The 14828-nt window shown below is 38.3% G+C and overlaps 1 protein-coding gene across 1 annotated transcript in view; it reads left to right on the top strand.

Moving 5' to 3' along the window:
- Positions 1-14828, top strand: part of LOC115588090 (teneurin-3) — a 742469-nt gene that overhangs the window by 191752 nt on the left and 535889 nt on the right. Inside the window, exon 3 of the mRNA XM_030428416.1 lies at positions 3248-3358. The gene's annotated coding sequence lies outside the window, so the exon portion shown is untranslated. The remainder of the gene's footprint in view (positions 1-3247; positions 3359-14828) is intronic.

Raw genomic sequence — 14828 nt, 5'->3', positions numbered from 1 at the left:
GAGGGCAGAGCCAGCCAAACAAGATCTCAGCCTCCTCCATGTTCTCTCAAAACACACATACACACACACACACACACACACACACACACACAGAGGGAGACCTTTCTAGACATGCACATGCAAGTGCATGAGCAAGCATTCATCTTACATCTCAGATGTACACACAGACACATGCTCACACACGCACACAGAGGTGACATCTGGAGCGTTTCTGCCTCACTGCTATTGTTGGTCTCCTGGTTGGAGTGACAGCTCTCTCTCTCTCTCTGTCTCTCAGTCTCTCTTTGCATTTCATATTCCTCTTTTAAAATAAAAGCCTTGTGTGCTAATGTACTATAATGCCCCAGACAAGTGATCTCTTAAATTTATGTATGTGTCCACCATTAGCTGCCACAAATTAAGGAGCTGTTAAAAGTTGTTGATGTACCAGTCGCCAAGATTTGTGTCACCTTCAATTACATACTTAGACCACTGAACCATGGTTTTGAGAGTGTTTTTGCAAATGGGACAAATAGGCAACTATTTTGTACAATAGGTGACAACACTGACAACTTTAAAAATCACATTTAAAACCGATAAGATAGAGTCTCATACTCAAAATAATTTGCAATTTCTTAACAAAGTTAAAAAAAATCAGGTATATGTACAGTATACAGGATGTCTATGCACAGAAGCATTAATAGCAAGGATCAAGGTCAAAGATCAAGACAATTTCTTTGTCACAATGGACACCACTGGGATGCACAAATAAGTTTGGAGTCCTCGTCATGCTACACACTTTGTGGTATGTGTTCCACTTATTCCATCATGGAAATGAGAGCTGTAGAAATCATAGAAACTGAAGACTGCATGATGATGTTGTTTACAAGTTGATTTAAACTTTCGACCACAACTGTGTACAGCACACTAAACTGACCCCTTTGTACCTACAGTAGGTGCATCAACTGTGCACAGCAAAGGCTTAAACCATCTTAGAATAATCTACATAATCGAAGCATTCACAAAATTTAGTTTAGGCCTCCAAATTCCCCAGATCCCAATCTGATAGAGCATCTGTAAGACATGCTGGAGCAGGTCTGATCCATGGAGGCCCCTCCCCCCACATACAGGACCCAGAGGATCCACTATAAAACGCCCTGGTGCCAGACAGCACACAACACCCTCAGAGGTCTTAAATATCACCATTTGTATCATATTTGATACCTAAGTTTCTGTGACCTCTCTCTTATCAACATAATCAATACTTTCCTTAAAAATGTGTTGTATATCACCTGATACATGTATTCTGCACACTAGTGGATAATCATTCCATTGCAGGCAGTGGAAGGGCTTTTTTTGGTGCTTTTTCAAGATGGCCGCTGTCATTAAGTCATTCACACACTTTTGGCAGGCAAATCTTTCCTCATTTTCAAGAAGTTACAGTAAAAATAATATGTATATTGTTACTCGTTTTTTCAAGTAAATATCTTCTGTATTGAATCAATGCATAATTACTTCAGGATTCATTCTTTATATTACCCCAGAGGAAATGAAAATTGGAAAAGAGATCTCAGTAGTGTCTCATTCATTTCTCCTGGAAAACTATGAGATCTATGTGAGACCAAAGTGAGGCTGTGGCTGATTTCTCCTGAGAAACAGGTGCAGAAAATCTCAACTTGGGCTCCCTGTATGTTTCAAAGGAGATCTCATCAAGCTCTCAATGAAGTTTCAGAATGTCTCCCCAGTGCTGGAAAGGAGCAAGGTTTAAGCGGTAAAGTCTCAAGTCTCACCTATTGCTCCTAAGGAATTTTAGGAGAAACAAATGAGAAATGTTTGAGACCAAAAAAGACTACAATGAGACTGAAATGAGAACTCTCATTGAGCTCCTTTACGGCTCCATAGCCATAAAGGAGCAAGCTTAGAGCAGTAAAATTTTCCTCTGGGACAATTAAACCATGTGTGTATCAAATTGGATACTGCAGGTATATAAGGTTCTTTATCCCTGATTGGTCATGTCACATTTTTGTAATGTATGTAATGTAATCTACATCTAATCTACATGCCTACCACAATTCAAGCACACACTATTTTGCAAGCACTGCACCAGCAGTCACTTCTCACATGTCTACCCTGAGAAGTGTAAGGTGCATCTTTGCCTGAACAAGGACAGAAACTTTTTTTGTGCCGACCACAAAGTGAAAGAAAATGGCTGTGAAAAGTTTTATGTTTAAACAAACAATGAGAGAAACTGCCTGAAATGTTCTATATTTTCAAAATGTTATTTGCATAATTTGTTTTGTATCTAGTGCTAGTGCAATTAGGTTATGTCCCTTTTGCTAGTTAGACAACACAGAATCTGTGTGTAAAGTACAAAGGTGTATTTAGATTCGCAAGGCAACATTTAGTAGAAATTATACCATCAATAACCTCATTTGGCTACATATGAGCAAGTTCATCAATATTTAACTAAGGAGGAGGAGTGCTGCTGTGTGTCCGTGTGGGTGTGATAGCGATGCACTGATCGGGTGGATACTATTAATTACATAACCTATAGTGATCAGTTGGCAGCAGAAACAAGTGTAGCCCTCCATTAAGAGAGCCACTGTGCACGTTAACACGAGAGGCAAAGCTGTTAACTTGATTGATTATATTAATCTCCTGACACACTGACATGATTGGTCAGACTCTAATGTTCATTATTATTGTTCGTTGTTCTACACATTCAAGAGACACACATACGGCAGGTTCATACAGTAAAATAGTTTGGAGCAAAGCAGCCACCTGACCACACCATATTTTTAAAACCTACAAGCCTGTGGGTGCATGTACATTTGCACAATGTGCGCTGGGCTTGAAAATGACAACTGCATCGGTCAGAAACTAGCATTGAGACTAACGTTGTGCTGCTTCACACCGGGCATTAGCTAGGGACCCATGTCTTTCTCTAGGTAACAAATGTGTGGGTGGTATTTATTCTCTGAATCAACAGTTGATGGAACAGACTTGGCTAGGTGCAATGGGGCCTAGCCAAGGACAGTATCTGGACTTGTAACCTTACAAATAATTGGAGTGAAACTGTCCTCTTTCTATCTTGGTTGCATTATGTCATTTTGTCAGGTTAATTCCCAACTGTGAGGGCCTCATTTTGTCTTTAGTTTTTTGTTGCACTCATATATTACACAAGATTTTTGAGCAAGCAAACAGTTACTGTTTGGCGGAATTTGGTAAATATATTAAGCTGGGGTCTGTTCTTAATTTGTGCTTACAGATTTCTCTGATCAGCATTGGAGTACTGCTCCTCACTGTGATTTAATAGAGCCAGAGGACGCCCAGAAACCGGCAACGCCACTGGAATTCTCAGAAGGACAAAATAGGAGAGGTATGGAAACACATATATGCATGAACTAACAGTCACTGTGATGGTTGGCAGCAACTGTGTTCTGTGTTCTGTGTTCTGCGTCCAGACAGTCAGGCAGTCAGACAGTCAGATGTAGACAGTTTAGCCATATCATCTCAAAACTTTTTTGCAGCAAAATCAGAAATGAGTGCACCAAAATATCAGCAAAAATCCTTGGCACAGAAAGGACAAATGTTAGTGTGCAACTAGGGTAAGTATGACGGATCAAATATTGAGTTTTTCCAATGGACATTTGGGTAATAATTTTAAAGTTCACCTTTGTTCCCTTCCAGATAGAACTGGCACTTAGCAAGGAGCTTCTTTCTCTCATATCTGTCTCTCACATCTGACCATTGCATTCACAGATCTCAGCACTTACTTCACTCGCGTACTTGAGAACAGTATGATTATTACTGATTGGTTTGATGGCCAAATATCTGAAAATAAGATACCAGTTAAATGACATGGGAGCTAATCTTTCATAAAATAATTCAATTACTTTAGTTATAGTATTTGGTCAACTTTGTGGCATCAAGCTGTTTTACGCTTGAAGAAACCACACATACATGTGACTGCTTTAACAGTATGGGCTCTATCTTGCACTAAGCGCAATTGACTTTGTACACTGGCCCTTGTATAATTCCTATTTTGCATTCGACGCACATTGGAATTTTCCGTCCACAGACGCACGTCCTTAAATTAGGGAATGAACTTGCGCTCCTGGGGCGGTTCAGCGAAAAGAGGAGGTGTGTTCCGGCGCAAACGTTCACTGGTGCTATTTTGCTGTTTCAGAAAACAATTCTGCAACAGAACAGAAAAAACCTAGTCTAAGTAGCGCTTATTCAGATGCTATTTTAAGGGCGCATGCTTGGCCATAATGTAGTGTGTGCTCAACGTGCATACACATGCTTCTCTCATCTACAAGGAAGCAGTTCCCATTTTTGCAAACCATACAAAAAACGTTGAAAATATTTAAACAGAAGAACTAATTATTTTTCCCTCTGATATGACGCGCCCGCCGTAGCCCTGAGGGTCCGGGAGTGGCAATGCGCGATGGAGCGGGTGGACGGAGATGGAGTTGGGGGAGGAGGAGGAGGAGGGGGCACAACAGGAGCAGGTGGTGCGTTTGGAGACTTGAGGCGATGCGCCTGAGAGGCCGCAGCAACATCGCCACCCTGTCAAGACGGGCATTAATACCTTGCTGCATCCCGGACAGTGCGGTCCGGTCTGACAATGCTGCCACGGTGTGTAGTGGGTCTGGATCCTCTGCACCTTGGTGTTTGCGCTGCTCCCTCATCAGCTGGCCGTTGCACACTGCTCAGCCTGTGCGCACTGCTCCTGTGGCCAGGTGCGATGTCCTGGGGATGCCAGCCGTACCAACAATTGTGACAATTTCCTCCCACGCCCGTTTAACCAAAGCTAATTTGGATGGATTTCTCCCATCCCCATACAATGCCACTTCTCGGTCTTTTACGGCCCTGACGAGAACGTCGGTCTCTTCGGCTATGAACCGCTCCTGGCGTGCGCCTGGCAAATTCACCATTATAATAGCAATCCGCCATGGAACAAGCGCGCCTGCTTTAAAAGGGAATGTGAGATGACGCTCTGATTGGTTTATTTCACGTTACGCCCAAACCACACCTATGACTAATGTAGCTACTTCAGACCAACCCATTTTAGATTTGCGTTGGGTGCAAGAGTCATTTATCCCGCCGGCATAATAGCGACAGCGCCTGAGATCCGCCCACAAAGCTACTTGCGTTTTGCGTTTGATACTTGCGTTTCAGATCGTTAAGATAGAGCCCTATATGTGAATCCTGATCTTCTGTTCTGTGACTGTCTTAAGTACTAAATAATTGCAAAGTCCCAAACAACATGGACTCTGAGTGAAGGAAGTAGTTTGAGGAAACAGAGTTGCCTTCCAGTCAACACTTAGTCTGACCATCAATTCAGTGATGGGCATGGTGTCATTGCTGCGGTCTGGAACAATGCCACGAATGACAAGTCCTCAGTGTTGGCATCATGTACTTGTTAGTTCTGGTTAGTGTGCCATTGTCCTTTTGTTGCATCCTTCAAGAATTTGGAAGGCTATGGCAATTTTTTTCATGAAAGATTTCTTTAACTTGCTCACTCTGCTTGATAATGTAATATAATAATATGTAATATTTTTCATGTGCTGTGCATTCTCCTTTCAATAATTCATTTTTTTGTAGGGTGACAATGCCACTCCATCTGCAACAGATGACCCAGGTTTTGATTAATTAATTACTTTAGTTTTTTGTATTTTTGTTAAGTGTTATCAAAAACTTTGTGTTAGTACAGTTTCTGCAATGTCCTGAAAACATGAGTATTTGACTAGTATATTTCTTAGAAGGTACAATTATTTGATCATTCCAATTCATTGTGCAGTAATCAAGCAAATCGCGGTGCAAGTAGAATGAACCAACTTTGGGTTGGTCAAATATCATTATTCTAATGGACCACAGGAAATAAAGGACCTTTTCTTTGCCTATTCTCTCTCTAAAGCTCATGCAGCAAGAAGTGCATTTAGTTTTTGGTTTTCATTTTCAGTGGTCCTGGGTATGATACTTAGGTCTAGCTCCTTTCTCTGAGGAGTTTACCTGTTCTCCCTGTGTTTGTGTGGGTTTTCTCTGGGTGCTCCAGGTTTCCTCGACCAGGGCTGATATAAATGCAGAGAATGAGTCTCACTGAGTCGCACTGATTTTAACTGTATGTGACAGGAAATTCAGACATCTTCTTTTTCTTCTCCTTCCATTCCTATTCAGTTCAGTCATTAGCTCAGATGCAGGCAGAATATGGTTTATCTCATCTGATCTGACGTATCTTTTTCTGCTGCGCGACTTCCATAAAATAAAATTCCACATTCATCTATTCACAGTCAATTGAACATCAACATATACGCTTCTATGAGTAATTACACTCTTTTTGTAGGAGAACATGTCTAATGCTATTAGTGACATCTGATGTGAATACATTAAATTAACAATGTTATCCTGAACCTCTCTTTACCGTCTCTGCTTATCTTTTATTTACAGACTCAACACTTTTCTGTAATTCTCTTCTTCTAATTTAGATTGCTTCCTTTCTTGCCTTCTGTAAATACCATGTTCTTTATATCTTCTTGCCTCTGTTACTGCTGAACAGAAAACCAGCTGAGAAACAGTCTCTCTCACTGAGACAGCCCTTTGAACAGTGAGCTTTTTAAACAGTTACATCGAAGCACACTGCTGTGCTTTTAACTCAAACTTTATAACTAACATGTAAGTAAAGTAAAAGCTTTTCCATCAACAGTTGTATAACCATTTTTTTCATTTCATTACATCATACAATATTGTAGTTAATATATGAACAGAGCAGGGGGGTAAGGCCTTGTAAGGTCATGTTGTTCTGCTGAATGTGGGGTGGGCCAATTGTTCTCGTCAGACTCATGTCTTCTTGAGCTTCCTTTCTCTCTCTACATAACTCTTTCCCTCCCTCAAAGCACTTCACATGAAAAGCAAATGGGGTGCCTTTCAGAACCATCATTAAAAAATCATTATCATCTCTCATTTCTCCCTGACCTTTCACTCAGTAAGCCAGGCGTTCATTTGGAATCATAAGTTCACAGCCATCTATCAATCAGTCCATCTAACAATCCATCCGCATGCACTGTTTTATCTGAGTCCTTCAGAAAATGTGTTGCTACTGAGAATTTTATGGTGCCATTTGTAAATGGTTTTGCAGTTCATATAAGACATCTTGTTTTGTCTGCTTTTTATTTGCATAAAGCAAATCAAAACCACCAACGGACACATGCACTGATTTCTGTTTTCGGATTTTTCTTTGAATCTGTTTTTTAGCTTCTATGAATGGCAATGATAGTAAATCCAACATAAGAGAGAAATGTCTTGACAAAAATCCAATATGTACACAATCCAAATGGAAAAATGTATGTTTGTTAAAAAGTTAGACATTGGTATCATTACTGGCCCGGAGCTGGCTGGTCCACGGTCATATTAGATAAATATCAACACACAGTTCACAATCAGTGTGCCTTCTATGTATTAAAGTTGAAATCAAGGTTATTGAAGTTGAGGTGAAGGATCAGCATATAATCCAGCCGTAAGGACAAGTTAAACAAAGTACAATTACAACAAAATAAGTTGTTTGTTAAATTAAAGAAGACAGAAAAAATGGCTGATACGGTGCCCTCATTTATAGCAATAATTGGTCTGTGCTATATCAGAACTGTAAAAAAAACTGTAAAAAAAAACATGCATTTCTTTTATTTTGAGTAAACACTATAGTTAATGTTTCGTACCATTCAGACACAAAAAAAAAGTCTTTGTCAAGGTTAGAAAAAGTCATGGTTTGGGTTAAAACAATTACTACGTTAAGTTAGTGGGCCTCTGTTGTCATGGTATAATAATAACAACTCAATCCAGTCTCACAGCAAAGAGTGTTATAGACCCACTGGTCTACTAGGGGACAGCGTGTGAGTGTGAAAAGTACATGTGTGTATGAAGGTGCAGTTCCAGAGGGGACTGAGAGCAAAGGAGGAATGTAGTAAAAAAAGCCAGAAAGTCCATGGTAGTAGGATGTGGTCAGGTCCCCATTACAGGACCTTTATCCAAGTGACCATAGTTTGAATCCTGAGAAGCAATCAGGTAATAGGGGCTGTTTTCAGAAAGCAGATTCCTTTTTTTTTTTTTTTTTTTTTTTTGCGAAACCATGATCTTTTCGGAAAGCCCAATAGTACTTTTGGTGCTTTTCAGGTGTTAATGGACAATGCACTTTGATCATGCTATGAGAGAATCTGTAAAATAAATTTCTTTGAGTTTCCAATACAGCTAATTGTTCATGTTGCTATTGCACTACTAAGCTGTGCTGGTTATCCTACACACAAATTTATTTTGGTGACAGTGTGTGTAGTATGGAGCCCTGGAGGTGACATGGATGGGGTTTTTTTTAAATCTCGCGAGTGCGACTTACTATCTCGCACGCAGCAGTTCCTACTTACTGTATCTCGCTCACGCGAGATAGTAAGTCACTCTCGCGACTTACGATCTTGCCAGTGCGACTTACTTTCTTGCTAGTGCGACTTACTAATTTGTGCGCACTCGCAAGATTGTCGTGTGTGCGAGATAATAACTCGCACTCACAAGTTAATAAGTAAGATAAAGTGGCACTCTGGCTCAAATGATTGAATGAAGTGAACGTTGTGGTGTTAACTCAACAATGATGGGACGCTGGAATCATGAACAAGTGCTGTTTACTTCAACAACTTATACTGTAACATTGTTCCCAGTAGCAGCGTCGTATCGTACATAGTCACCATCTTGTTGCACTCTGACCTCTCTACGTGCAGTGTGTTAACTATGACCAGTCTAATACAACAGCGCCCCCATGAGGTATAAAGAGCAATAATATATCTATTGTATACAATAACAGAACACAACAAACGTGTTTAGTGTTACTGTGAAAGCCGAGAGAATGTGGTCTTTGTGAGAATGTTGTGGAAAATTGAAGGTATTTTAGTAAATTTAGGTTTTCTGTCACAACTTTCACATGAATATGATTCTATATACACCTGCATCCATTGTTAATAGTTTGTCCTGATTGCCAGTTGTCACTACTGCGATGTTATTTTTTATAAATTAGTTATAACCACACTACTATTACCTTGACAACTCCTCCATCATCATGGCTAGCAGAATAGCCATTAAAACAGCTATTATGATAGCTCTTAAAACACCTGGACACTCATCGTGGATCATCAAAATACCTATTACATGTACCTCTTACCGTTATACAATAACAATAAGACACTTTATTAACTTTTATTAATTAATTAATCAATTAATATTCTAAGATGGTTTTGATCCATGATAATAAGCCTTCATTTAACCGACTGCACTGTTTATTTATGTCAAAATGTGCATGAAGTGATATCGCGCACGTGCGAGATACTAAGTCACGCACGTGAGATACAGTAAGATGCACACGAGATAGTACGTTTTGTGAGATAGTAACTGCCGTGTGCGAGATAGTAAGCCGCACTCACCAGATAAAAAAAAACAAAACATCCATGTTACTTCCAGTGCTCCATAATCTATGCATCACATTCATAAGAAATGCTTCTATTACGTCTCCTCAGGCCAGTTCTTTCTTCATTCATTTCTGACACTTCCCTCTCATGTTTTCATCTGGCTGCCATGTTTCTTACCATCATCTATCAGCCACTGCTGGGCAATTAGGGCGACATTTTAACCTATACAATGAGTATTGATTAATCTGTTGCCGCTTACAGTGAAAAGCTCATATTTCTCATCATGCCACTCGGTTGCTCATTCTGTTTTCCAATCAAATTGATTAATCAAACATGTTGGATAATTAACCTATTCAGTTTCTATTGATTGATTCATTTTAGAATGTCTCACTTTTTGGTCTATTTGGATGATGATTGTAGACCATTCTTTTTCTACTGTGATACACTGGTCCGAACTTTAAAAAAAATAAAATAAATTGTATTCATAGATTCAATAATTTTGTTGGTTCAACTCAAGCAATCAGTGTGCACTACCCAAAATAGGTGATGGAAATTTGGATATGGGTGCATATATGCATGTACATGCATAAGCAATCAAAGTCAGATGAAATGTGTCAAATTAATATTGGGGACCAAAAATATTCACAAAACACAAAATAGAAATTCAGATGTCACAGAATAAACCATCAAGTGAAACATTCAAATATCCCTAACTGAATAGTGTATCGTAACGCCTAATTGGTAAGGGCTGTACTAATATATAACTTTCCCAATAAGCCAGCAAAGTATAGGCCTTCTATATGAATGAATAAATAAAAAAAAAACTAGAGTGGCACTCAGTAGAGAGCATAGTTCCGCTTAGCCCCCCTCATTCATCGATACCACCCACCTGGAATACGGCAGTTTTTGGTTTTGTTTCTTTTGATTTGTTCTTTTATCCACGTTATACCCTGAGAAATAAGACAAAAAGTGAACGACATAAAATATAATAAAATAATTTAAAATAAAACTCATATCTCTCTATGTTAAAGAAAGTGAGAAGAAATTCCTGGATTTGTCCCTTCACACAGAAGAGCACCAAAAGTTAATGCAATCTATCCTGGGCCAAGACCCATCCTCCATCCATGTTGTTGGGAAATCAGTTGAGTTTTTTTTCTAGTGGCCTTGGCAAAGGTTTGCACTCTACTGAGTGCTCTTCTCATCTTTGTATTGTCGATGCACAGTGGGATTTTTCCCCGTTGTTTACTGCAGAATGTTCAATTCATTTAATAAATGCTAAGGTTTTATAATCAACATATGGGCCACACATATAATGAGCAAGGATTAAAGGCCCTGAATTTTCTATTTCTATCTGGCATCCTTTCATGTTAACAAAAGTTTACCTATCAGGGTGACTGGGATCATATGCCAGCAGTGTGGAACTTAACTACAGTGATCCCAGCATGCCCATTACAGTACTTTATTCTACAGTGATGCTTTTTAAATACTGCATTCAGCTGCCTCTGGCTGGGAGATGGCCCACTTCTATTCAAGCTCAGTGGATACATCAGGACAGAGGGAGTCAAAGGCTGCAAATATACAACATAATGGCTCCAATAACAGCCAATGCTTTTACAAACATTGGGCCATAATTTCTTTGACTTAATGACAAATGTATGACAGCTCACAACATTCATGTCAGGCCAGTCATATTTGTTTTCATGCTCTTTGTACAGTGTGGGTTTTTACAATAACTGGTGTTTGTCTGCAGGCAAAAAAGAAGGGAAACAAGTGTGGTTTAATGATACTATATTTCCTCGGTACTCTGAGTCCAGAGATGAACTTCAGCCAAGGGTTAGGGTGTATATTATCACAAATCTGTAAACAAACACCCCCAAAAAAGAAAAAAGGAAAATATTTAAGACACCCCAGGGTAAAGAGCGATGCAAAACACCGATCTCAGTCTGACTGGAGCCTCTCATTCTAGAATTGCTTCTACTGTAAGCCGTGCAGGGTAAAAGTGTGGCCCAAATGGCTGATATTTATGTCCATGTACGATAAATGGAATGATGAATGCCACTTTTATCTGCTGGCTTGGCATGTCTTCTCCAACAAGATGATGAATGGTTGGCATTAGACTGCTTTCTTAAAAGGCCTCTCAAGGAGAATCCATTGGCTCTTATAGTGAAATCGTCACTCTAAAAAAAACATGCCTTGCAGAGTGTGTTAGGGAAATGGTGCTTTATGGAACCATCACTGTTTTAAAACCAATTAAACTTTGAAATAGCTTCATCACCGTATTCAAAATGCAAATAAATATAGAATAAGAATTAACAGATTATGACAGAAACCTGATCTGTCAGAAACAGTATATGATGACTATATTTCTTAAACATTGTGTACTTAGCCTTCTCTTGAAAGTGGTGGAAATGTACTTCTCCAAACTTCATCTTTGATGTCTACTAGTTGTGTACATATTAAAGGTCTATTCTGTAATCTTCTGTCTACTAAATGATAGAAATACATCTCCGATAATTGTTGAAACATACCTTCGTAAGTAACTGTAAACAACAAATTATTTTGAATTTTAAAAAATCAGGCTGGTGTTATTCTCTATTTACTTTCATAAATCATGCAAAAAGAACAAAACCAACAATGTTATTGTTTTACCTCCATACCCTATAAATATATATAAACAGGGTCATAAAGACAGAAATGAAAATTTAAATAAAAAATGTTACAAGTATACAATACATAGTTCGATTGAAAAAAATCTGGTCACTGTAATTTTTAGAACATGTTCCTCAAACAGTATTTTCAATAGTGAATTTTTACAGATTTGGCTGTAATGATTTCTGGCTGCATGACTTTGCTATGTGGGATTGAGTAAAAGGGAATACAGAAGAAATGGCACAGAGGAATAAAATATTGTTAGTCATTGTTCATTTGAATGTTTTCCTGGGATTGGTGGCCAAAAAGAAAATTGGAGGATTGCCAGCCTTATTCTTTAAAAGTAGTCATGTATGGTAGTTCATTAGACTAAATAGATGGTGAGGCCATCTTATCTTATCTTATCACACTTACATTGTGCTGAAAATGTCACACATCATGACTTATCATGACACATATTAAGATGTGTTTTGGCTCAGATATTTTTTAATATTATTATTTGAAGTTAATCAGGGTTTTACTGTAGCCAAACAACTTGATTCATCACACTCATGTGTATACATAGTCAACAATTTTTGTAAAATTATTTTTACAAAAGACTTTCCATTAAGAGTTTTAGTGAGGTGTGATTGCTGTTGCAATGTTTTCCTTCCCTGACAACAGTAAAACTTAAAGAGGCAGAAGGCATAAAAAAAAATGACATTTCAAAACAGTCACATCTGTGTAAGAGAACATAGTCAGTGGCAGCACAGGTGGCTCTCCACATGACAAAAGCAGTCTTCATTAACTTGAGATGAACACTTACACGTACAGAATTTCCCCAAATCGTAAGTGCACAGAACTGTTAAATGGTACTGTTGTGCATCTTTTCCTCTATAGTGTGCCCCATGCTCAGGTCAATTTATACGAAAAGGAATTTTACGTGCTGGTCAGAAGTTACTCTCATTGGCGCCTCTCTGTCGTGCTCCACCAAACCATGCACTTACCAAAAGCCCACTGGTAAAGAGGCATTCAGCCCCATATCTCCCCAACTTCCCCCTTAATTAGGTGATCAATTATTAACACACCAATAAACTTCCTGAATAAGTAATGGCGTTAAAGCTTATGTAGCGTTTCAAGCCCACTGGCCAGACATTTGGTCAAATATTTGTTGTTGGTGTCTGTCGAGAAAACAGTGATGTTTATTGGCTGAAAAATTGAGGTAATTTTGAGTTTGTCATTTATTTTAGCTGATGGAACAGGGTTATTAAATTAGATGCTGGGTCAGTTTGTCATCACCAGAAAAACATGAAAACACATGCAGGCGCTTAACAACGACTGAAAGTTTTGGAGTTGGTGAGTGTTCCTGTTTTCTTTCGGCCTTTTAGCACTTCAGGTTCCTTTTCTTCTGAACCATTAACTTCATTGATCAAAGTCCAGGTATTCAGATGTTCTATGTCTGCTACTTTTATGAGTTAAACAGGATTTTCTGTCTGAGGCTGAACTGAAAGACTTTTAGGTAATAATATGTATATATAAAAAAATAGACTTCAGAAGTCCAGGCTTTATCACTTATAACAGTGAGGCCTAGTAACCTCCAATTTAAATGGGAGTCTTGTCATTGAAAGCTAAAGTGTCATATTGGGGTTTTCAATTTCACTTAAGTGGTTCAGACACAACTGAATCAGCAATCATTTTTTTTATGTAATTTTTATGTATCTTGAAATAAGAAACACAAATCATTAATCTGTTTGAAAGATTCCTTTGAGTTTCCTATAGGGCTGACACTTGTTTTTGTCCCTGCACTCCTGAGCTTCACTGCTTATCCTACAAACTATTCTGTTGGTGACTCTGTGAGTGGATCTGTGCATCAAATGTTCCTGCACAAAGTTCAGTGAATTAAAAGTAATCAAATATTAGTAAACAGATATCTCTTTCAAAATCATTATTAGATTTCTGCTTTCTTTTAATGTTCTGTCAGCTTGTGTTTGGTACATGTGCACAGACTAATGGAGGTGTAGATATAATCACATATAAAAGCTAAAAATTAAAATTTATCATGGTACTGTACCAAAATTCCGATCCAATCTAAATAAAAACTAAATGACATCACAGTTGATATTTTGTATCATACTGCATAAAGACTAAGATCTTGCACGAAGGCAGTCATCAAAAACACTCAACCCATAATAAATAAACATAATTTTGTTAAGTAGGTCAGACTATGACTGCTGTGTGAAGAACAAGTTGCCCACAGTAAAAGTCTGTGTAGCCAAACTAATATGTTTATTGTATAATTTATTGTAAAAATATGTTTATTGTATAATTTAGTTACAGAAAAATAGATTCAGATTAATTAATAATGAATATAAAAGCTGATGACAAAATGTTTTTTATTTCAATTCAATAAAAAATGTCCCTTCTATTTGAGTCCTTCAAGCCTAAACTACCACTTATTTACTTAAATGCATAACACTTGGCAGCAAGTTTGGATGTCAGACCTAGAGGAGCATGTGATGCTGCCATGAGCAACCAGTCTTATCAAACTGCACTGAAGTACTGCCTCTTTGATAATATTAATACACAATATACATTGCATGCTAAAATTTGAAGACAGAAAAACAACATCAATGACTGTTTGGCCAAAGGTTTCTATCTTTTGGACTCTGAAATAGAAATGGTTCTCCAGAGACGAGATTGTATTTCTTGGTGATGACACTTATTGGAGTCTATTCAAATACTTTATCTACTTCAAATCTGTACAACCTAATCTTA

Source organism: Sparus aurata, chromosome 1 (assembly GCF_900880675.1).
Source record: "Sparus aurata chromosome 1, fSpaAur1.1, whole genome shotgun sequence".
In the NCBI taxonomy this organism is placed as follows: domain Eukaryota; kingdom Metazoa; phylum Chordata; class Actinopteri; order Spariformes; family Sparidae; genus Sparus; species Sparus aurata.
Note: the sequence above shows the minus strand (reverse complement) of the source record. Positions and strands in the feature narration are given on the sequence as shown.